At 39.6% G+C, this 25,031-nt stretch overlaps 1 long non-coding RNA gene and 1 pseudogene across 1 annotated transcript; one reads left to right on the top strand and one right to left on the bottom strand.

Moving 5' to 3' along the window:
- LOC130679763 (mast cell carboxypeptidase A-like) overlaps nucleotides 1–6,350 on the bottom strand; it is a 39,607-nt pseudogene extending 33,257 nt beyond the window's left edge.
- Nucleotides 6,351–9,517: 3,167 nt separating this feature from the next.
- Nucleotides 9,518–24,583, top strand: LOC130680110 (uncharacterized). The gene is made up of 3 exons (XR_008993141.1): nucleotides 9,518–9,661; nucleotides 18,934–19,041; nucleotides 20,987–24,583. It is a non-coding gene; the product is annotated as an uncharacterized LOC130680110 (long non-coding RNA).
- The last annotated feature ends 448 nt before the right edge of the window (nucleotides 24,584–25,031 follow it).

Raw genomic sequence — 25,031 nt, 5'->3', positions numbered from 1 at the left:
TTTTGTGCCATGTGTGTATGTGTGAATGTGTGAGTGTGCACGCATGCACTCATGTAAGCACTTGTATAACTGGTTTTCCTCTACTTGTAGTAAAGAGACCTGGCAGGGAATGATTTTATGGTCCCAGTCTTCATGAAGCTTCTTTGAACCATTATTTTAAAGATGATGAAAACGAGGTGGATAAAAGTTAAATAAATTTTCAATGTTAAATATCTATGAGGTTTGTGGGGGGCACTTGGTGAAGGGGGAAGCCTAGTAAACATAATGTTCCTCATGTAGTCGTAGATTAATGATACCAAAAAAAAATCGAATGCGTGGTTTAAACTGGACTGGACCCAGACAGCCTCACTCTGAAATTCACATTCTTATCTGTCATGGAGTTCTGCTTTCCACCATGACCAACATCTCTGACATTTGTAACAGGTATCAGTATGACCCGTTGTACTCTTGGGCAAGTAATACATAAAAATGTAGAGCAGAAGGAAAAATGAATGGGATGAGTCAAGAGAATGATTTGTTAGATTGAATAGTGATGTGATGGAACTGTGTATATACTTGCAGAATGAATTTGTGTCTGACTAAACAATATATTGGTCATTAGACACTAATATGAAGTGTTGATCACTGTGTCAGTTTACTGTAGATCTCTTTTGCATTTCTCACATAATCTTATGTTGATTTAATAAGATTTTACTTAATTGTATCATTTGAGTTCTACTATGATATTAATAGCTGTTTTCTGAATTCCTTTCATTAATAACTTCATTTTCTAATTTTATCTTTTGATCAAATTAAGGATAATCTAAAATGTATCTAAAATACAAATATCTAAAAATTATTACAAACAGTGGGGTTTTTATCTGCTCCATCTAAATATGGCTTCTGCTTCTTCAGGCACCGTCTGATGGATGCGCTTCCCTTCAGACACTTATTTACCAATTTGTTCATGTATGTTAGTATATACATACTATTTGCTTTTTTGGACTTAGCCTTTTATGATTTTGTAAAAGTGTAAAAAAGAGGAAGCAAACCTGGTACTTTAAAATCAAATCTTAGTAATTTAATTTTCTGAAAATTAAAATGTCACACACAGATGCTCTAAAAAGTGTTTCATATGTACTGTCTAATGAAGGGTGTCTAAGTAAATCATTGTGTCAAACCAGCCCATTATGTGGTTTTATTCAGGCTAGTGCCTGGGTCCAACCAGATGCTTCTGTTCTTAGAGCCCTCTTCTGTTACTGACTGACATGAAGTAACACATATAATTAATATGCAAATAAAATTATCTATATAATTAGTACTTGGAGACAAGATTTTAAACAGTTCTTGTCTGCATAGATCACTTTACATATTTATATTTCTGAGGAAGGTAACTATCTAATTATGTGGCTTTCCCACAACTGTGGCTAATTTGGACCAATTTCTAGAAATCATGTCCTAATTAGATAAGGTAATTTTTATAGGTAGTTAAACACTTTCGTTGTTGATGAAAATAGCAAAGAAGTATCTTGGCATAAGACAAAGTGAAAAACACACTATTTGTGAGGATCTGAATGTAGACCTCTGTTTGAGTCAGAATTGTTTCAGGCTAGGAGAAGCCTAGAGGACCAAAGTGGGGAAGGGGTGGCGGGGGGCTGATGGGACCTATTTGATGCCACCTGCATAGGTCTCTTCTGTCACAGTGATTTATTCTACTATCCACATCCATGTCAAGCAACTAGCTTTTTGGTCTAAATTACCAGGATATTTAGGAAAACATAGTACTTCATTTTTACCTTGCTGTTCAAACAAATTATACAAAATTGGCCAGCTAAAATTTATTTTAGCTTGGGCTAGATATTTTGTAAGAATTAGCTGAATTCTTACAAATAACTAGGTAAGGTCTATATTAATGAAGTAAAGTGAAGAGTGTGAAGTTATAATTGAAGCATACATTTGAAAAACCTGGCTGTGAAGTAAATCAAGACAGTCACCAAGGGGTAGATAGGGTGGAGGGGAGATTTCTTTTAGATGAAGGAATTGAAATATCAGCTGAACCTTGGGGTAAGCAGAGTCCATAACACACTACTAATTTCTGCAGTCTTGTAGGTATATTTTAAATTGTCTATTTCTAAGAATTTATAAAAAAATAGAAAGCATACATCCATATATTAATTAGAAAGGGTGAAAAGCTGGCATGTTAATTTTGAATACGTTCGCTCCATTTATTTACTTCTGTATTTGTTTCACAACCCGTTGCAAAAACAGCAAAAACACGGTGATCAACAACAACCACAAATAATAGCCTGCTACTTTTTAAGCCATTAAGCCAGAAAAAGAATGCATTTTTGTTTACTTGTCTTGCATGTTTTTCCTTAATTTCAATAGAGTTTATATTTAAGAAGGCTATTATAACAGTATCATAAGTACAATCAAATTGTGATGAGTGGCAGTAAACTACCGCTCTGAAATATGACATTGCAGGATCTTTGTCCCAGCCAGGAGAAGGCTTTTTTAATTTTAGCAATGGGTTAGGTAGCAGATAGGCATGAAATAGCAAGTGAGAAAGAACTAGTGCTTAGCAGTGTTTTGAGCAGTGAAGATCTCAATAAAGGTAAATTCTGGGGTGACAAGGCTGGGGGAATTAGCAGAGGACCCCTTAGTACATAAAATTACCAATGTTTGAAAGTATAAAAACACATTTTGTTTTCTAGATTATGTGTTGATTTGTGATATTCATCACTGGGCTTCATTGCCCCAGGGCCCAGACGTGCCTGGCCATGTTTGGTGCTCAATAAATTCTGATTTCCTGTTATTTCTGTCTGGGACCATAAGGACTCATTTCTGTATCTTTGGCCATTTGAGAATTCTCTCCTGTTGGATTTAGGTCTTATTCTACTGCACTGCTTTAGAATTTCTTTCATAGAGAATTCTTTATTTAGTATATATTTTATATTCCTACATCTCAAAGGTGAGCACTGTTATTTGGGTCTCCTTTTATGTATCGTAAGACTTCAAATACAAGAATGTGGTGTTGGAAGTCACCAGTAGCACCTGAGCTCTGGCTGATTACCTGCCTGGGGTGAGTGTGGCTAAGCCATCCATGCCTGCTCACATGCATTAAGTCCTTACCAGGGGCTGGCTTGTAGAGATGGCAGATGTAGGTAATTGTCATTCTTGTAGATCAGAGCAAACATAAGATGCAGTGGAGTGGCCACTTTTGAGCTCATCATCTCTATTGGCAGGCTTCAATAGTCTGTTTGGAACTGTAAATTGTCTCTCACAGAGTGAACTTTGGTCCCATTAAAAAAAATAGTACTTCCCTATCAATTTCAAGATTCCCAAACTATGAATATCTGACACATTTGATTATTTGCATAGGACTTGCTCATAGTGTATTTTATTTTGCTCAAAGGCAGACTGGATGGACTAGGATTCCTTTTCACTAACTCAAAAGTCAACTGTCATGTTAGCAGCTATGTGGTGGGTGGCATCTGTATACCAGAAATCAAGCTGTGGAGATAAGTTGTTAGTCACAGTTGTTCATTTGCTCACCCAACACATATCTGTTAGGCTATGTACCATACATCACAAAAGGAATTTAGGGTTCAATTTGACTAAGGCATGGGCCCTTCTTTTAAGAAGCTTATGAGCTTTTTGCAAATATATTTAAGAACTGTTGAATATTAGGGGATGGGAAAGAAACATCTGCCCTGGTCACTTTTTCAGGACAAGGTCTGTAAATGCAAAAAGAATGAGCAGCTTTTGGTTAATCTGTTTGCTTCCACCATCTTGGGATTGACTGGGGTTTTTCTTAATAGATTTAGCCAGAGCAACTGTGTGTAATTGGGAACATGATTAAAAATATCCCCCTGCCTTCGCCCCACACTGCATCCAGTCCTCAAAACCAGATGTCCCTGTAAACTCTGGAATTCCTGGCAAGTTTGTGTCAATGGTAGGTGTAATCCCAGTCCTGTTATTTTTCTAGCAGCATGTGCTTTGGCAAATTACCAACACTCTTTGAGTTTCAGCCCTGTCCTCTAAAAATTGGGGCTTACAGGACTCCATTGGAAGTGTTGTGAAGATGGTGAAATGGGTCTGAGGTCTGGGACATTCAGGCATTTAATAACTGCTGATTCCCTGCTGTTTTTCTTCCTATAGCTGAGAATTTCAAAAACTTGGTGAATGGGCCCAGAAGGATAGCTTTCAGATTAATATAATTTTGAGGAGATTCAATTTCTTGTTGCTCAAAATCATACTCAATTGTGAAACCAAATGAAGTTCAGCTGCCCAGCCTGGGAAATGTGAAGGAAATGCTCAATTTCCACCCATCACATCATCCCTGTAGGCATACCTAAGTCTACCTGGCTGTTCTGTAGGTGAATCCCACTCTACCTCTGGGTTAATCTGTTATGTGCTGATATGAGGCTGCTATGAGCCAATCAAGATTTATTGGTTTATTTTTATCAAAAAGCTATCGTTATAGCATGAATTGGAGATATGTGAGATATAGTATGATTTAAAGGCAAGTTAGGCAGGGCCACATAATCATACTAGCAACTTCTCTGTTCTAACTGGGCAATGGGAGCAAAAGTTTAGGGATCAGTGAACTTTGATGAGCATTTATTAAGCACCAGGCACAGAGCTGGGTGTCAGCATTATAGAGGCTAACACAGGACTTATGAGAAGCAAGATGTTTAATGTGGGAGACAGAGCCTTCTGTGCATTCCCAACGTGCTGACCCATGCCAGGGGCAAGTACAAGGTGTTGCAGGAGCACAAGAAGCAACTTAAACTGGGTCATAAGAGTCGATGGACAGAGAAGCCTTCCTGCACGAGACGTTGCCAGAGCTGGGTCTTGAAGAATAAGGTGTCAGCCAAGTAGAAAAGGCAATGCGTTCCTCCCTGAGAATGTGTGCGAGGCCAGTGTGGGTGAATTTTTGGTGTTCATGGAGCTCAAAGGGCAAGAAAGAGGGTGGGGGAGCAGGAGCCTGCAGAGGCTGGCAGTTTGGCAGATCATGAAGGACTGCAAATGCCACAGAGATACCAATAGAAGAAGCTTCTATAGTGCTTATTATGGCAATGCCCACTTCTGACTGTTACCCAAATATTAGCTCACTTAGTCTTTATAACAAGCTTAAGAGGTAGGTATGATTGTTATTCCCAGTTTATAGAGGAAGCAGTTGAGATTCATTGAGGTTAAGTAACTGGCCTAAGGCCACAGAGCTAGTGCAGAGCTAGACTTTGAACCTCTGAAGACCATGCTTTTTCCTTACTAGGCTGCCTGTCACTAAAAAGCTTCAAATGGAGGAATGCAATCATCAAGTTTTAGGGAGAACAATCAGATTGCAGCGTGACTTGGCTTTATGGGGGTCAAGGACTAGAACCCTGAACACTGGATAAGGGGCTACTGAAATTGTCCTGGTACTGAGTTTGGCAGTGGCAGGGGAATGAAGAGGAAAGTATGGATTTGGAAAACCCTTGGCAATGAGAATAGGCAGAACTTTTGATTGATTTGATGTGAAGTTAAGGGTGTGTGTGGCTAGAATAAAGCCTAGACTGGGTTCTGGTTTTAAATCTGATGTGTCATCTTGGTCATTTAATTTACTGTTTTTGAACAAATGGGAATATGCACTTTACAGATAGTATAGGAGGTAAATTCCTTTTTTAGTAAATAATTTGCCTATGGTAGTAGAGCTAGTATGTTCACAGGGTTGAGATCTGAAACCAGTTCTTTTGTCTTAAATGGGTTAAGTTATGACTCTGACATTAAAAATTTGTTGGAAAATTTGAAATGATTTATGTAAGGTGGCTGGCAGTGTACCTTGTGTACAGGATCAGGTGAATAAATGATAAAATGATTATGTTAGCCCGTTTGATTTTTACAAAACTGATCTAACTTTAAGAGTTTCCTTTTAAAATGGATCTGCTCTTTGGAAGGACTACATCTTGATATCAATGAGTACCTTGATGTTACCAGTCAGCCAGTACCTTGATGTTATTGTAATTTTAACAGAAGGTGGAGGTCAGGGTGAGAGTGAGAATGAAGTGGGCCAGACACTAGCAGGGAGGGAAAGAGGCCCTGATGAAGATGTGAAAGTGGCTCCTTGCTTCAATTGACTGAATTCCCAAGTATCTCCTGCCACATGCCTCTATCTTTGTCTCTGGTAGCTCTGTGGGCTTTAAAAATAAAATACAGAAGAAGCAGGCTTTAGTAAGAGAAATGGTAAAATATTCCCTTAAATGCCTTACCTGGTTGGTTTTGGCCAACTCTTTTATGATGTTTGCTTGTTTTTCATCCTGGGGCTTCACATGCCCCACCTTCTCCGAACATGTGGTTTCAAGATGTTTCCTTTTTTGTTTTTGCTTCATGGCTCTGCACTCCAGATAATGACTTTAAATCAGGTGCCTTCCTCCCTGGAACTCTGCTGCCAGAGGTTCAAGTGATGACAGCCAAGAAGCAGGTCTGTATATTCAAGAACAACAAACAACTGAAGGGGCTCTCTACTCACTCACTCACTCACTCACTCACTCACTCACTCACTCACTGGCCTGGCCAGGGCTTACGTACACCAGTAGGGCCATTATGATGTAAGTCAGACAGGGTTCCATAGCATCATGACACGTGCATCAGAGCAAACCACTGACGGGGAGATCCCTTTTACCCAACACAAACTCTACCATCAAACTGAATTTTGGAACCAATGATATGGATTAAACAAAAGACAATTACTTTATGCATCTAGGGTAACCACATTACTAAATTTCCCCAAGGGTGAGGATAAGGCATTACCTAAGAGAAAAAGGCTTAGACCCATGCCTGCCCCACAGAACATGGTTAAGTGTCCTATCTTAACAGTACCATATAAATTATGTACACATGTAAGTTATATGTGAGGTGTATGTTTATAGTGGGTTTGCAAACACCTTGTGATTCCACACAGCCCCAACATTTATTGAATTTTCCCCCCTGTAGGGAACAGGCTCATGTATTTCAACAACCCATTGTCTCTTTTGCAACTCTTTTCCCCCGTTGCTTCCCCAGAGCCTTCAGGGAAAGAGGAAGCCCCTGGCTTTACATCCCATGGCCATCATGAATCCTGTGCTTGTCAAGCATGAAGGATTCATTCCCCGGCTTCTGTTCTAGGCCCCAGTCTCCTGGAAACAAAAGAGCTCTGTACAGGGTTTGAACTCAAGTTAGCTCCATTCTACTTCCACTTCCCCACTGTCTCCTCCCTGAGGGACAGTATGCATTTGCTGCTCTAGAGCCAGGCCGTGATCCAGCCAGCTGCAGCCTTCCTTACCTCCAGTAGGTCCTGCCCCCGCTGTGCCACCCACATGGGCTCGGCCTCTTGGCAGCCACTAAACAGTAGGCACATTTCCAAAGATATTCTCAGCCTTGTCAGCTGTTGGGAAAACCCAAACCAAAAATTAGATCATTTTACACATACCAAGTTGGTAAAAATTTGATCAACCTATACAAATGATAGTAAGCATATGGGTAAAACAAAGATCCTTCATGATATAAAATGAATTATTGACCTATGTAGTTGCTTTGGAGAACAATTAGCCAACATTTTATTAAATTAATGAGTATATCACCTATGAGCCATGATAGGGAGTGGTACCAGATGACAAATACATGAGCAGGAATCAGCAGTAGACTGAAGGGTCCCGAAGACCAGGTCAGCGCCTTGGAAGGCAGTGATAGGAAGTACTCAAGCTGAACAAAATAAGAAAGAAAAAAAGGAAATGAGGATAAGTTAAGAGAGCTTTGGGACAATATCAAACATCCAAACATTTGCATTATAAGAGTCCCAGAAGAAGAGTAAAAGGAGTAGAAAACTTCCCTGTTATAATACCAACCATGGCAAGACAATTATTTGCCTGGGATGCTATGCAGAGGATTCCCACTTCCTAAGCAGATATTGAATTAGGGTGCCTTTAAAACGTATTCCATCTCTAAGATGTAATTTTCCCCAGGTTTTTATTTCCCCCTCAAGCGTATGAGTTTGTATCTAACCATGCAATTTTATATTCAGTTGTAAAGATCAGATTATCATAGTAACATATTTTTTCTTTTTCACTCCTACCTGCAGGATCAGTGCCATGAATTCCAGGACATGGTGAGAAACTGAAAGCTGGTGTGCACCTATGATCCTGTTCGAGGTCCATATGGCAAGATACACCCCAACAAGTGTGCCATGTGTCAGAGCATGTTGTATGTGAAGAGGTTTATGGCTTAGTTTGATATGTTGTGCCTGTTTGCAAAAAAACAGTTCCTCTTAATTGAAAACCTAGGCACTTAGCATCACACATTAAAAATAGAATAACTGCTCTTCACTTTAGAAGTTGACAGTCACTTTCCAAAGCACTTTCAAAAGAAATTTTATTTTGATGATGAAAAACATAATGATGGTTGGAGCATCTGGGAAAGAGATCGCAAGCTATTGTACAGTGATGGAATCAGGACGTTCAAAGGAGAAGCTTATGAACTAAGTAGCATGGGACAGGCCAGTTCACTTCACAGTGTCTCAGTTCCTCCTGTATATAAAGGACATGACAGCTATATAGGACAGTTTTTGTAGGGATGCAAGGAGATAGCATTTTAAACAATGTTTCCAAGCCTTCACGTCGTATAACTATATAGAAAACCATCAATTCTGGAGAGTTTAGTTACTGTGGCCTTACTCTGCACTCCCCACCGTCCCCAAAGAACCCCCGCCCCCACAGTCTAGCTGGTATTTCCATTACTTGTAATGTCTTCTTCTATTTGCAGAGTTCACTTCTTAAAGTTGTTTTAGGCCATCTCTGCTGGAAAGATTTCCTTTTTCCTCCCCAGCAGAGATATGGTCCATTCATTCTGGCACCATTAGCCAATTTGTGCCTATTTGTCATGAGTTGTAGAATGCTGCAACTCTTATTAAATAACTGAATAGCTCTGAAGGACCTAATCGTTCATCTGTGAATTTGTGCCTACCACTCATAGACGCTTAATGCTACATGCATGAATTACACCATATGACTGCTCTTCACACACAAAAGCAAAAACCATGCAGGACAACTTGGTTGAACTTTTTTTTGTCCCCTGGGATTCTATTTCAGGTCACTGTGGGGATCCTGACTCAGTCTTTTTGACACTTCCTAGATCATTCTCCTGCAGGAAGTTCAGGGATTATATCCTGAGAAATCTGTACCCATTGGTATGGGTGCCTTTCCTTCTTAGGGGCTATTTCTGAAAGCCCTTTAAGGATAGAGGCTATGCCTTATTTCTCTAAGCAAGCGCCTAAATCCAGAAAGCGCTTAACTAAATGACAAAACGATGGGTGAATGGACAAACGCAAGGTGCCCAATCAGCCATTTTACCACAAGGGTTCTAGCAAGTCCCACCACTTCCAGCCGCAGAAACTGCCGCTTGGCCCATCATGCAAGTTTTCCCAGCGACGGAAAGCACGTTGAACTACATTTCCCAGAGTTCCAAAGGACAGCCCCCACACTGCGCGCACGCGCACTTGGGAAACGACGGCCTCCTGCTCCTCCGAAACGGGGAAGTCACTCCCTCTCTCCTCCCTCCGCCAAGGTCTGAACTCCAGCGTTTCTGCCTGCGTGTGTCGCTGCCGGCCGGATTCAAGGCTTTGCAGCTGAGATTCGACGGGCGGGTGGTACTGGTCACCGGCGTGGGGGTAGGTGAGCACGAGAAGGCTGGAGGGCGGGTGCCCGAGACCCCCTTTTTCGGGCCGGGGAAACGCGCGCAGCGTCTCTGCGGTCCCGGCGTCGGGGCTGCGGGCGGCCGGGAGGGGGCGGGAGGGGAGCGGCTGTTTCGGGGCGCCGAGTCGGCCGAGGAGGGAGAGGTGGGGCTGGCCAGCCCTGAGGGGAAGCCACGAGCACCTAGTCACACAAGTGCAGCCCGCTTCGCCGCAGGGCTTGCGGGAGGAGAGAGGCTGGGCTGGGCTGTGGGTTGGAAGTTTTCCTCCAGCTCGTCTGTGCTTCGATTGTGACTCTTCCTGCCGTCAGGTCAAGGTTGCGAAGAAGACGTCGAGGGGCTGGAATCACCCCCAGAGGAATAGAGACGTCATACGCTTGCGTTTGAAAACTCGGGCGTTCGGTGTTTCGTTCCCTGTGCCTGAAGTTTTTTAAGCTCTTGAGAGGGTCTTCTTTAAAGAGAGCATGTGATAAGAACCTCGCCGGGGTTTGTGTGCCCGAAGCACTGCACTCCAAGTCCGCTGACATCCGGGCACAGGCTGTGAACTCAGCTACTTGCCGGAGTCAGGCAGGTGATAGAGGATCCGAAAGGCAGTGGGTTGGGAGAGTAGGATCTGGGAGCAGAGACGTCTCTGAAGTGGGCCAGATTTTGCCATATGTCAGGAGAAGCAAAATGGAAATTTGTTAAATGAAATAATCCTATTTTTAAAGGACGAAAAGTTAAAACAAGCCACTCACACCTATACCGATGCTCTGCGGTGAGGTTTTACACCGTATCCTACCAGTGGCTGGCTTCTGTAACCTCCAAGAGCAGCGATCTTGATGTTATGTGCTTTTTGCCATTGCAAGTTTTAGATTAGTGGTTACCAAAGGTTCAAGGGTAACTTCCTAACAGTCTAATTTTACTCACTTAGTATACTGTTACAAACAGTCTAAAAGTTCTTTTTTTTTCCTCCTTTTTCTCCCCCCCCACTCTATTCTTTACATATTAGGTATCATATTGTGTATTCTTTGTCTATCCCTTGACTGACTTTGGGAGTGGTTGATTTGATTTTGCATCTGCTTAGTAATTAATTGGTCTATTTTCTTTACTATGATTTTCTTTCCTCTGGTGATGGCTATTTAACCTTAGGAACACTTCCATCTATAGAAGTCCCTCCAGAATACACTGTGGAGATGGTTTGTGGGAGGTAAATTCTCTCAGCTTTTGCTTATCTGGAAATTGTTTAATCCCTCCTTCAAATTTAAGTGATTATCTTACCAGATAGAGTATTCTTGTTTCGAGACCCTTATGCTTCATTGCATTAAATAAATCATGCCACTCCCTTGTTGCCTGTCAGGTTTCTGTTGAGAAGTCTGCTGATAACCTGATGGGTTTTCCTTTGTATGTGATCTTTTTTCTCTCCCTGGCTGCTTTTAATAGTCTGTCCTTATCCTTGATATTTGCCATTTTAATTATTATATGTCTTGGTGCTATCTTCCTTGGGTTCATTGTGTTGAGAGATCTGTGCACCGTTATGGCCTGAGAGACTATCTCCTTCCCCACATTGGGGAAGTTTTCAGCCATTACTTCCTCAGAGATACTTTCTATCCCTTTTTCTCTCTCTTCTTCTGGTACCCCTATAATGTGAGTATTGTTCCATTTGGATTGGTCACACAGTTCTCTCACTATTTTTTCATCCCAGAGATAGGTTTTTCTCTCTGTGCCTCAGCTTCTTTGTATTCCTGTTCTTTAATTTCTATTTCATTTACCATCTCCTCTACTTCATCTAATCTGCTTTTATATCCCTCCATTGTATGTTTCATTTCAGATACTATTTTTTTTATGTTTCTGTCTCATTCCTGAATTCCTCCCTGAGTTCTTAAATATTTTTCTGTAGCTCTGTGAACATGTTTATGATCCTTCTTTTGAAATCTCTTGCGGGAACATTCGGGTGAGTTCAGTTTCAGTTGATCCTCTTTCTGGTGTTTGTGGGACTTTGGTTTGAACCAGGTTCCTTTGACATTTCATATTTGTAGGTGGCGCCCTTTAGTGCTCAGAAGCTCTACTCTGGAGCTGCTCAGCCCCTGGAGTGATGGCGGGGGTCACAGATGCGCAGTGCTGGTGCCTGTCAGAAGGCAAGAGCTCTTTCCTGCTTCTTGGCTGCAGTGCCTGCCTCCACTGCCAGGGCCAGTGGTACAAATGTGCAGGGGGAGCGTCTATGTATGCACTTGTAGCTGCTGTAGGAGGAGCCACCGTCTGGCTGGCCTGGTGCAATGGCGGGGGTAGCTGGTTTGCGACAGGAGGAAGGAGCAGAAGGCTATCTATTGTGGTGGGGGGCCTCATAGCTGCGTTGCCAGCCAGGGCGGTGGAGCTTCTGAAGCTCCTGAAAGTTCCCAACCTGCTGGGCAGAGTGTACCGGGACAATTTTGTTTACCTGTCCTTTCTCCTGAGCAGGAAGCTCTGTGCTGCTCTTGCCCCTTGAGCTGCCCTCTCGCTGTTAGGAAGTCTCTCAGACTGCCTGCTTTATTGTGTTCCATAGTGGCCGGTTGTTGGTACCTGTCTCCATAAGTGGCTGGAATCTCAGAGTCTCCATGTATTCCACCTGTCTTATCTTTCTAACCCCACTAATCTCCAGAGCACCATGTAATTGGTTCGTGCTCCCAGAGAAGATCTCCAGTGCTGTGTGTTCAGTAGTCCTAGCCCCCGACCCCCTCCCTGCTCCATTTCTCTTCCTCCCTTCAGTGAGCTGGAGTGAAGAAAGGGCTTGGATCCTGCCATATCACGACTTTGATACTTTACCCATTTACCCTGAGGTCGGCTGTTTTCCCCAGGTGTAGGCAGTCTGCCGCAGCCTTCTCTTTTGTTGCTATTTCAGGATTAGTTGTATTTGCTATATTTTCATATTATATGTGATTTGGGGAGGAAGTTTCTTTCTCACTTCTCACACTGCCATCTTTAAGCCATCTCTTGCTTTGATTTTGTACTTCACAAATAAGTGAAATCATATGGTATTTGTCTTTCTCTGCCTGGCTTATTTCACAGAACATAATACCCTTTAGATCCATCTATGTTGTTGCAAATAAATGGGTGGATTTCCTTTCCTTTTATGGCTGAATAATACCACATTGTGTTTATGTGCCACATCTTCTTTTCTATCTTCATCTATTGATGGACACTTAGGTTGCTTCCATATGCAAATAGTGCAGTGATAAACGTAGGGGTGCATATGTCTTTTTGAATCAGGGATTTTATTTTCTTCAAGTAAATTCCTAGGACTGGAATGACTGGGTCAAATGGTATTTCTATTTTTATTTTTTTGAGAAATCTCCGTATTGCTTTCTGCAGTGGTTGCACCAATTTACATTCCCACCAACAGTGTACAAGAGTTCTAGTTTCTTGGCATCCTTGCCTGCATTTGTTCTTTCTTGTCTTTTGGATAGTGGCCATCCTAACTGGTATGAGGTGGTATCTCATTGTGGTTTTAATTTGCACTTTCCTTATAATTAGCAATGTGGAGCATCTTTTCATGTGCTTATTGGCCATTTGTATTTCTTTTTTGGAGAAGTGTCTTTTCAGGTCCTCCACCCATTTTTTTATCAGGTTGTTTTTTGGGTCTTGAGGAGTGTGAGTTCTTTATATATTTTGGATATTAACCCCTTATCCAATGAGTTGTTTATGAATATATTCTCCCATACTGTAGTATGCCTTTTTGTTCTACTGGTGGTGTCCTTTGCTGTACAGAAGCTTTTTAATTTGATGTAGTCCCATTTGTTCATTTTTGCTTTTGTTTCCTTTGCCCAAGGAGATATGTTAAGAAAAAAGTTTTTCATGTATATATTCAAGAGATTTTTGCCTATGTTTTCTTCTAAGAGTTTTATTGTTTCATGACTTACAGTCAGGTCTTTGATCCATTTTAAGTTTAGTTTTGTGTATGGAGTTAGACAGTAATCCAGTTTCATTCTCTTACATGTAAGTGTCCAGTTTTGCCAACACCAGCTGTTGAAGAGGCTGCCATTTCCCCACTGTATATTCGTGGCTCCTTTATTTTATATTAAATGGCCATATAAGTGAGGGTTTATATTTGGGCTCTCTATTCTATTCCATTGATCTATGGGTCTGTTCTTGTGCCAGTACCAAATTGACTTGATTACTGTGTCTGTTGCCCCTACATCTGTCTTCTTTGGAAAAATGTCTGTTTACTGACTGTTTATAGTTCATAATGCATGAGCAAAACCGAAGGTTTCTGTGATGGCTGCCCTTGTATTGTTCACTATGTAAGATCTTATTCACTATGTAAGAATTTGTTCTCCATGTAAGAACTTGTTTGTTATGCCTCAGAAGATTGGAGACTGATGAAAATTAGGCTTGGGGTGGATTAATGATTGTGCATTGAGCTTTGACTCCCCTATACAGAATTTTATTGTTGTTAACAACCATTTGATCAATAAATATGAGAGATGCCCTCACAAAAAAAAAAAAGTATACACTTCCAATGGTAAAATAATAAGTAACCAGGATGTAATGAATATAGTCAAGATATTGTAACAGCTTGGTATGGTGATAGCTGGTACCTAGAATTGTCATGTATATAAATATTGAATCACTATGTTGTACACCTGAAACTAATGTAATGTAATACTGTGTGTCAACTACCCTTCAATAAAAAAATAATTATCTACCAAAAAAAAATGTCTGTTCAGGTCCTCTGCCTATATTTTAATTGGGTTGTCTAATTTGGTGTTGTTATATGAGTTCTTTATATGTTTTGGATATTAGCCCCTTAACAGATAAATTATTTGCAAATATATTCTCCCATAGAGTCTGTTGCCTTTTTATTTTGTTGATGGTAATCTTTGCTGTACAAGCTTTTTACTTTGATGTAGCCCTGCTTTTTATTTTTGCTTTTGTTTCCTTTCCTGGGGAGACATAGCCTGAAAAAACTTACCAATGACAATGTTCAAGAATTTACTGTGTTTTCTTCTAGAAGTTTTATGATTTCAAGTCTTATATTTAGACCTTTTATCTAGTTTGAGTTTAATTTTGTGTATGGTACAAGACAGTGATCCAGTTTCATTCTTTTGCATGTAGCTGTTCAGTTATCCCAGCACCATTTATTGAAGAGACTGTCCTTTCTCCATTGTGTGTTTTTGCCTCCTTTGTCAAAGACGATTGACCATGTAGTGTGGGTATATTTCTGGGCTCTGTAATTATGTTTTCCATTGGTCTATGTATCTGTTCTTGTGCCAGTACCATAGCATTTTGGTTACTTTAGCTTTGTAGTAGAGCTTGAAGTCAGGGAGTGTGGTACCCCCCCAGCTTCATTCTTTCTCGAGATTACTTGGGGGTTGGGGGAGAAAGGGAAACAAGAATGCTTGGGCTATTTGGTTTTATTTGTGGTTTCATGCATATTTTAGGATTATTTGCTCTAGTTCAATGGAAAAACTGCCATTGGTATTTTGATAGGGATTACAATGAATCTGTAGACTGCTTTAGTCTTTGGGGCCAGTAGGGAAGGCTGGGGTGAAGGGCAAAGAGAAGGAGCAAGACAATCAGCTTCTGAGAGCAATGAGACCAGTACAGCACATAGGATTACTAAAGACAAATCCAGATTTCTCTATCTGGTTTCCATGAGACAATACTGAAAAATGGTGTACATATGCTTATCAACTAATATTTATGCTCAGATGTTACTTCTCTTTCTCGCTCAACATTTCAATAAAATAATTTTTGATTTGCAATATGTATGTATGATAAAGAATTAAATGTTTTATAAATAAAGGACACTTAAAAATCTTTAAGACAAACATCCCAAATAAAATGTGATTTAAGCAGTGCAAACAATAACCCATGAAAATAAAATGTTACCTTACTAGTGTTGGAAGAAATGTAAGTTAGAATAATGAGCTACAGTTTATAATAATTTAATTGGCAGACTGCAAAGAATGATTATCCACTGTTGTGAGGAAGTGGGGAAGCAGGCAATCTCACAAATACATAGTCCCATTTTCGGGCCATCCATTCGTGATAACGTGGTGCTTAGTATTGAGGTGTCCATTTACCTATTTACAGAGTACGTTTATAGGCTCTAATGGTGTTTTAGAGGTCCCTGGATCCTTACATCCCTGTCTAGTGGTTGGCTTATAGCAGGCCACTGCTGACTTTAATAAAGTCTTGGGGATGGATTTTTAGGAAGAAATTTATCTAGTCTTTGATAGCCCTGTTGGCTCTCTGTGTCTCTTCTTAGGGAAAATGTGTATTCAGGTCCTCTGGTTTAGTGTCAGAAGTAGGCAAAAGATTTTGTCTTCAGGAAACAAGCCCTTCAGGGTTATAAACTGGATCTTATATGGAGGACATACAGATATATTACATTTCTGGGATATTTTGATAGTTTCAGCTGAAAGTACTCTGTCTTTATCATAATCTTAACAATTTTTACTACTTGTTTTAAAGCCCTTTGCTTGAGAGAGGTGGCTGATCTGTTGTTTCCTTACTCCCTCCCCCATATAAACACGATTTTTGTTGCTGTTGTTGGGTGGAAACAATTATGTTCTGTTTTAGGGTAACAGAAACTTGCAGTATTAGAGGAGCAGAGTGACACTGTAGTTGACCTAGGTTCAAGACTGAATTTTGCCACTTCATGCAGCCTTGGAGCCTGGGACAAGTTACCTAACCTTTTCCAACTGTTTCCACATCCCTGAAAGTAATAACAACTGCTCCTGCCAACCTCCTGAAAAGCTGCTTGGAGGTCAAATGCAGCAGTGTACATAATGGTTCTTTGAAAACACAAAGTATGCACATCCCAGTATAAAGTAGTGATGGTATTTAACATTTTTATTTATTATTACTATATTAGAATTTTAGTCTTACAGTTGTATGGTAACAGTGTCATGTAGTATAGATACATTTTTCTTTGTATACAAGTAAAAAGTCTTGTAACGTTGTTGTTGTATCCAAGCCCTTCAGCCTGTAACCTGGGCTTTTCTAGTTTAGGCTGTAGTCCCTGTGAGTTAGCTCTGGTGATAGTAGGATGACTGAATGAGGTCAGTGTTAATTTAGTGCTAAGGTAGAGACTTGTCTTGAATAAACATATTCTGATATTGGTTCACTGCACATCATTTATGTCAATGAATTATTTACCCAGGTTTCAGTGTTCACCTGGTTGGTTGCACTTTGAACAATTTCCACTTGGGGGTAGTCTTTCATTGCACAACTGAGTAATTTTCTCTACTGAAATATCACACTTGCCAATTGGCTTTTGAGCTTTTCCTTGCTTGGTTAAAAAGGGTTTTAAAAGACTGTTAGCTGTATGTTTTAAAATCTTGATATTTTGTACTGGTTGTTTCCTGTCATTTGAATAATTGCATGGAAATGAATGATTAATAGGAATCTAGTCTTGAGAATCTTAACCACATGTTTTTTAATCTCTTCAGGGATAATATAAGACTCTTTCCATTTGTGCCTTCACAGCATTTTTTATTTGCAGTAAAACTGATAAAACTATATTAGAAAAAATATAGTCTACAGTTTGAAAACTTCATTTCCTTTAAGAAAAAAAAAACACTTAGCTTAGCTGACTTTAAGTGTGTCTAGACACTGACTTTTTCTCTGTATTATCCTTTTGTCTACTCAATCTCCCATGCAACCCTCACCCCAGTCCAAAAAACGGAGCCATTCCTCAGAAGAAAAAAAAATTTTTTTTAGCAAATTAATTCTTTGTCCGAAGTATTTTTTTTTAATTGTTTTATTTTTCAAGTTATTTGGCACTGACCTACATATCTTTTTGGTAGTTCTGCATGTTATTTTGTAAATTTTATCAGAAATTATTGTATAAGTTAACTTTGTTTTTTGTGCCTATTACTAAGTTAATTTGGTCTTTTTATACCTTATGCTAAACTCTTTGCATTGCTGTAGTCATCACACACTTAACTTTTAACAGATTATAAACTCATCAAGGGCAGGCACCACTCTTAGACAAGTTTGTCTCCCTCTGTAGGTTTCCTTGCAAATAGTAAATGCTCAATTAATATGTATAATTGGATATAAGGAGATGTTAAGTGGTAAGTGCAGTTATTTGTTGAACATATAAAGAAAGTATAAATTAGTGACTGAATACGTATTAGTTCTGTGGATAATTTTTTACTTCTTTTCATTGTTTTTCTTTCTTTCAGTGTAGCCCATGACACAGAATGTTCTGTTATGATTTAAAAGTGTGCTTCTCTGTCTACTAGTTTAGTCTCATACTAGTTCTTTATCACCATTCCTGTAAACAAAAGGTTTCTTGACATAGAGAAGTTATTTCACATTGTGTGTTTAATTTTTTTTAATTGTAGTAAGAACACTTAATATTAGATCTACCCCTCATGACAAATTTTAAGTGTACAGTATTATTAAATATAGGTACTATGTTGTAGACCAGATCTCTAGAATGAATTCATCTTGCATTGTTGAACCTTTGTGCCCACTGATGAGCAGCTCCTCCTCTCTTCCCTCTAATCTTTGGCAACCACCATCCTACTCTCTGATTCTGCGGGTTTGTCTATTTTAGATACTTTGATGTAAGTGGAATCATGCAGTATTTGGCCTTCTGTGAATGGGTTGTTTCACTAAATGTATTGTTGTCAAGGTTCATCCATGTTGCTGCATAATGCAAAATTTCTTTTTTTTTAAACCTGAATAGTATTCTATATTGTATATATGTGCCACATTTTCTTGATCAGTTCATCTATTGATGGAAACTTAGGTTTCCATGTCTTGGTTATTGTGAATAGTGCTACAGTGAACATTGGGGTGCTAATATCTTTTTGAAATCCTGATTTTAATTCTTTTGAGTAAATATCCTGGAGTGGGTAAATACCCTGGAGTGGGATTGATTAATCATACAGCAATTCTATTTTTAATTTTTTGAGAAACCTCCATATTATTTTCCTGTGTGTTTAATCTTACTGTGATCCTAAGGTTATTTCTTCCTTTGTTTTTCCTAAAAGTGGGTTGAATCATTTTCTTTTTCTTTTGAAAAAAGGAAGGGTATTGCAAAGTTACAAATTTCATGACATGAACCTGTGTTTAAATATTTTTGCTGCTTCACATATACATCTATAAACAGGTGTATTTTGAAGTACATATTTCATAGTGTGTTTAGTAAGATGGCAATGGGGGTAGAAGGAAATTGGAAAGATAGATAACTGAAGAAATACACTAGTAATAGAATTTCATTTCCAATTTGTGTTTTGAAGGTCTAGAAATGAATTCTTGTTTGTTCTTACATTGCAGTGAATGATTTAGGAGGGGTCCACAGGGGAATTGGTCAAGGCTCTTCAGCTGCTGATAAAGTTGTTGCAGAAATAAGAAGAAAAGGCGGAAAAGCGGTAGCCAACTATGGTATGATATTTGAGAGAATTGTTTATTTTCCTTCAAGTAATGCTGTTGCTCACATTAGTAAACACTGATCAAATATCTCAGCATTCCAGAGTAATTATGAAATTAGATTTTATCTGAATTAACTAAAGCTGTTTGGCTACATAGTTTATATAATATGGGAGAATTTTTTAACCTTGGTATAAATTACTTCATGAGTCTAACTTTTATTTTATCATTTAATGTTTTTATTAGTGAGCACATGGTATAATCAATAAATTATTATAGGTGTGGATATGAATATGTTCTTGTTTTAAAAGACCTGTTTTAACTAAAAGGTCTTATGTATTCCTATGGAATAACCTTAAATTCTTTTTAAAATAGTTTTTAAAACATTTTTCAAGTAATATAGTGTAATAAGTGAAATGCCCCCATTTAATACTCAACTTCCATATTCCTGTTTGCACAAGTAATCATTGCTCCGTGTGACTTTGTAATCTTGTAAAATATTAAGAGTCAAAGTTAGGCATTAAAACAAAGCCTCTAGATAAACAGCAAATACAGCCTTTACATTTAATGTATTGATTCCAGTAGTAAGTGTACGGAACCTTCTTGAGTAGATTTGCTTTAAAAAGCTAGTACTTACTGACTTTTCTGAAAATTAGATTGTTTTTATGGGCCAGGGACAAAATTAGACCTCCAGTGACTTCATTTTGAAATTTTAGAGAAAAGGAAATAGAATATGGTTTGTTTTGAGTGTTGAGGGGAATAATGAGATATGTATTTCAGTGTCTTGTTTCCACATTGAGGATCTATGAAAAGGTTTTTAACTTTTTTTAATTCTGCAGTTTTAAAAACCTATGTTATAAAGAGAAAAATCCCAGACTTTTCTCTTCCCCACCACAGTTTTGATTTGCAACCTGTATCAATCAGGATTCAGTCAGGAAAACAGAAGCTGCTCTAGGTTTTCCGAGTGTGAAAGGTTTTGATACAAAGAACGAGAGGCTGACAAGCCCATTGGAAGGGCTGGACAGGTGTGTGTCGCGGGGACCAGCGACCCTCGGCCTGCTGCAGGTGGTTTGCAAGAGCTCACCCGCATGCGCTGCTGATCCTGTGCCAGCGGTCTGCTCACAGGGCTGCTTCCCCCGCTTTCCCACCCTTTAGGCGGATGTCTCTGTGGTAGATCTAACTCAGGACTGTGTGGGTCCAAAGGAAGGGACTGTATTTCCTGGCTTCTCCCCTGTGGTTGCAGAGAACACAGAAGGAGGCAGTGGTGACTTTGAGGTGACAGCTGACCATTTGACACAAAACTCGGGGGATCTGACCCCTTCCCCTGGGCTGATTAGCAGAAAATAGTGAAGCCATAGTATTTTGTTGAGTTTTGCCTTTTGTAGTTAGTATTACAGAAATAGTAGGTTTGTTTTCCGTGTGTGGTTATGGCATTGAACATGCTTTTTCAAATTAAACTTGCATTTCCCTCCCTCCCTCCCAAATTTTGATTTGTACCCTAAAGGGAAAATGGCTAGGTGGCTATTTAAAATTAAACAGACATGAAATATTTAAAATTAAATATTCCGCTTATCTGTCATACTAGTGACATGTCAAGCACTCAGTAGCCACATGTGGATAGTGGCTACTGTATTACTGCAGAAATAGGACATTTCCATCTTTACAGAAAGCTGTACAGTGCTGTTTAAACAGTATTTGCCAAATATTCTTTATTCACCCTCTGGCCTTTTTTTTGTAGGTTTAAGAATAATTGTCTAGGGGCTAAATTTCTTTTGTAACATTAGATCATCTATATCTTGATTTATTATGTGCTTGCAATATGAATGTATTTTTCTTGGAAATGGGGTAGTGCCAGTTGCACTCACTGTACCAGTGTCTGTCATGTGCTCCAATCACAGCAGTTAGAAGTCATTTGTGAAGGCTGTCACTGAAGGTTTGTACTGATTTCCCTTTACCTCAGATTCAGTGGAAGCAGGAGAGAAGATTGGGAAGAGAGCCCTGGATGCTTCTGAGAGAATAGGTGATGTTTCTATGCATTTATGGCACTAACAGAAGCTTCTCCCTTCCTAATAAAATATTTTTTATTTTACTTTTATTAAAAACTCCCTCTTTCTTGATAATGAAGTTTTTAGATTTGTTTTATAAATTAAGTAGTTTACATACCCTACCTTATTCCACAGAGGGTTCGAGATGACAGTTTTTAGGTGAAGATGTATTGAGATTTTGCATTTTTTTGTACTTTAAAAACTTTTAAAAAACCTGTAAGATTCTCTAAGTTCCCTTTTTATAGTAATTTAATTATACCCCATGTGTTATAATAATAGTATGTCAGCTATACTTCAATTTTAAAAATTCTTTTGAACATTAAAAAAAGGTTTAAGAATTTATACCCCAAATGTCTTTATAAAATAGAAGATAAGTCAGTGTTTTGACAATAGAGAACCCAGTGGATTCTTTTGGATAATTATAATGATTTGGATTAAAATGATTCAATATCTTACAAATTAATTAAGGTGAATTATATATAATGCAAGGTTTTATTTTTAAAGCATTTCAAATATATTGTTCAGTCCATCCTTCTCTAGTTGTTCTTCCTGGTTTAGTCCCACACATTTTAAAAAAGACTGTTGAGCTGCTAGAGGGCAGCAGTACTGCAGATAAGCCCAACGTGTTTACAGTTTGAAAAACCTTAATTTTCATAATTTGCGTTCCCTTCACCATGGTTTTTTTTGCCTGGCATATTTATTTTTCTAGTTATGTTTGGTCTTGCTTATAAGAGACATGTTCACATATTATCTGACAGAGGGATAGAGACCACAAAGGTATAAAATCATAGGGTGAAATAGCCATAAGATGGCAGTCTGGATCTTAAAAAAATAATTCCTTTCTTTTCATAGTGAGAATACAATTATGTATTAAGACAGGCCACCAGTGTCTCACTATAATGGTTTCCTTTATGGGCTTTTGACTTTTGAGGGGCAGGGAAAATTTTTTGAAACTTGTAACTTTGTGAGTGGATTTGGAGGTTAAACAAGGGATGACCTGTACCACTCAATCCTAAGAACCTAAAAGTCGTACAACAGCTTATTCTGTAAATAAGATGGTGGCATTTTGGTAGAAGGTTGAGGCATTTAGCTATGTAAGTTTGAGAGGAAAGCACCGATAAATGAGGTACTTGAGTTTTTGTGACTCAGATATTGTTTCTGCTGTCATTATAAAATTTTGTTCTCATAGCACTCTTTACCTATTATATTTATTTTGCCATGGGGGGAAAACAGTTTTGAAAGAAATGTGGGTTGTAAGCAAGTGCTGATTAATATGTTAGCTTTTTTATTTGTGACTTAGATATTTTTACATTGTAGATATTGTGGTTATACCACAATGCTGGGTAAGTATACTTACTTTTTTTTTTTTTAAGTCTTAAATCCATTTGGGATTTATTTCAGTCCAAGGTGTGTAGGAAGGATCCAGCCTTACATTTATCTCCAACTGATTAGACAGTTATACAAACACCAGTTATTAAATAATTCATCCTTTCTTTGCTAATTTGACATGCCATTGTTACCACATACTAAATTATTAGACATATGTGGGTCAGTTTCTATATTTAATTTTTTTTCTTTTACTGATCTATCTTTTCTGGGACCACCAGTATACTGCTTTTATTATGGTGGCTTTTGTTAGCTGGTAGAAAAGGGATTCTTGCCTTATTTTTTGTTTAAAAACTTTCCTGATGAATTTTTGGAATCCAGATGACTCTGGATTTCACATTTATTTTTTCAGATGAACTTTGGAATCGCCTTGTCAAATATCCCTTCCTACAATTTGATAGATATGTACTTACTGCCATTTTATTAATTGTTTTCTCTTGTATTTTATTTTTATTTATTTTTATTTTTTTCTCTTGTTTTTTGTATCTCCTCTCTGTTCCTTTCTTCCTCTCTTATATTTTCCTCCTATTATTGATGATTTTCTTTAGAGTTGTAATTGGATTTCTCTCTCTTCTTAAAATTTATTTATTCTTGTGTGTGTGTATTTATTGTAGGCTTTAGTTTTGGGGTTACCAAAGGTTCAAGAGTAGCTTCTTTACTATATAATAGTCTATCTTAAATTGCTGATTAGTCTATTTCAAATACAATCTAAAGGAACTTTTTTCCCTTCTTCTTCCTCCTCCACATTTCTTGTATTAGATGTCATAATCTGCACTTTTTGTGTATCCCTTGAGTGATTTTGTGTATAGTTGATGGTGCTTCTTTTGCTTTAATTTTGTGCTTGCTTGGTAATTAGTTGGTCTACTACCTTTACTGTGGGCTTATTTTCACGGGTGAAAGCTGTGTAGCCTTCAGGTCATTTCTATCTACAGCAGTCCCTTTACCGTATCATGTGAGACTTAGTGGCTCTATTTTAGGTTTTCTGTCTCTGTTGAAGTCCTCCCTGAGATCTTGAATACTTTTCTGTAAATCCGTGAGCATGTTTATGACTAAATTTGAAATCTTTATCAAGAAGATTGGTGACCTCTGTTTCATTTAGCCTTCTTTCTGGGGTTCTGTCTTGTAGTTTTGATTGGATCAAATCCCTCTGCCTTCTCATTTTGTCAGGGCTTCTGTTTCTTCCTTTGTATTAGGTGTCTGGGCTCTGCTTTCTGGCCTGTGGAATGATAGCTTTATGAAGAAGGTGTGCTATGGTTCCCAGAAGCTCAAGATTCTTTGCTCTCCAGTGCCTGGCCCCATTTTGCAGGGGCCCCAGTTGCTGGCATGCTGTGGGCAGGGCACCCTTCTGTCTGGCTTCTGTAGTGGTCTTAGTCTGGGTGGGCAGTTTGCTTGAACTGCTGCCTTTGTGATCAGCTCAGGAGTCTCTGCTGAGCTCGCTGTGGGTGCCCCACCCTCTGCCTGGCCTGCAGCAATGACAGGGCTGCAGGGTTAATGGGGTGGCTGGAGTGATGCGCCTCAGCTGGATGCACAGCATGGGGTTTAGACACCCTCAGGGAGGAAGGAGCTCCTGGGGCTGTTGCCTCCAGGCACCTCTCTGGCTGCGCTGAAATGGAGGCAGGCAAGCTGGGAGAGTCTCCCTCCACCTGCCGGGCAGCAAAGGCTGATGCTGATGCTGGGCCACGTGGGCGGGTTGCCCCAGTGCCCAGGGAGGGGCCTCAGGGCTGCATTGCAAGCAACAGATGGAGCATCTGGAGACCCCGAGGGTTCCCGATCTGTGGGGCTGAGGAAGGGCTGGGGAGGTACCCTCCACCTGCTCGTTCTCCTGAGGACAGAGTTCTGTCCAACCCTCACCTCTCTAGTACCCCTCCCACTGCTGGCACTCCCACTTTGGGTCTCAGGACCAGCAGAGCATGCCTGCCCTCCACACTGGCTGGAGTCTCAGCCTCCCAGAGTGTCCCGCCTGCCCCTGGTGTCCAGCCCCAGGAACCACCGGAACCCAGTGTGACGTGGGCTTGTGCTCCCAGAGCAGATCCCCAGGGCCAGATATGCAGCACTCCCGGGAGCCTTCCCCTTCCCCTCTCCGGTCCTCTCCTGCCTGGAGGCTGGGCTGGAGGCAGGGCTTGAGTCCTGCTCCCTCTCGGCTTTGCCGCCCCCCACCCCCGCGTGGTTCCTCTCTTCCTCCTCAAGTACAGGGGGTCTGTTCTGCAGTGTTCAGGTCATTTTCAGGTCTAGTTGCATTTGCCATGTTTTTCCCTCTTTTATATGTTTTGGGAGGAGGTTTCTGTCTTGCCTTCCTATTCTGCCATCTTTTTTGTATTATTTTATTTTTGGTGAAGTAATATGCATGCAAAGGTTTTAAGGGTGTACCTCTTCCCCAGCTAACCTATATAATATCAGCTTTTTAGAATTCTGAGGGACCATTCCTTTGGTAGAATAAGTGAAGAAGACTGGGGTAAGTTTTGAATGCTTATCCATTTAGCCTTAAATATTTGATGAGTTTATGCATTTAAGGAAAAACTTCCTTTTACCTACTTTTGCTTCTGCTGATTTAGGTGATGAACAAGCTTTCAACTG

This window comes from Manis pentadactyla, chromosome 12, assembly GCF_030020395.1.
Source record: "Manis pentadactyla isolate mManPen7 chromosome 12, mManPen7.hap1, whole genome shotgun sequence".
Classification (NCBI taxonomy): domain Eukaryota; kingdom Metazoa; phylum Chordata; class Mammalia; order Pholidota; family Manidae; genus Manis; species Manis pentadactyla.
Note: the sequence above shows the minus strand (reverse complement) of the source record. Positions and strands in the feature narration are given on the sequence as shown.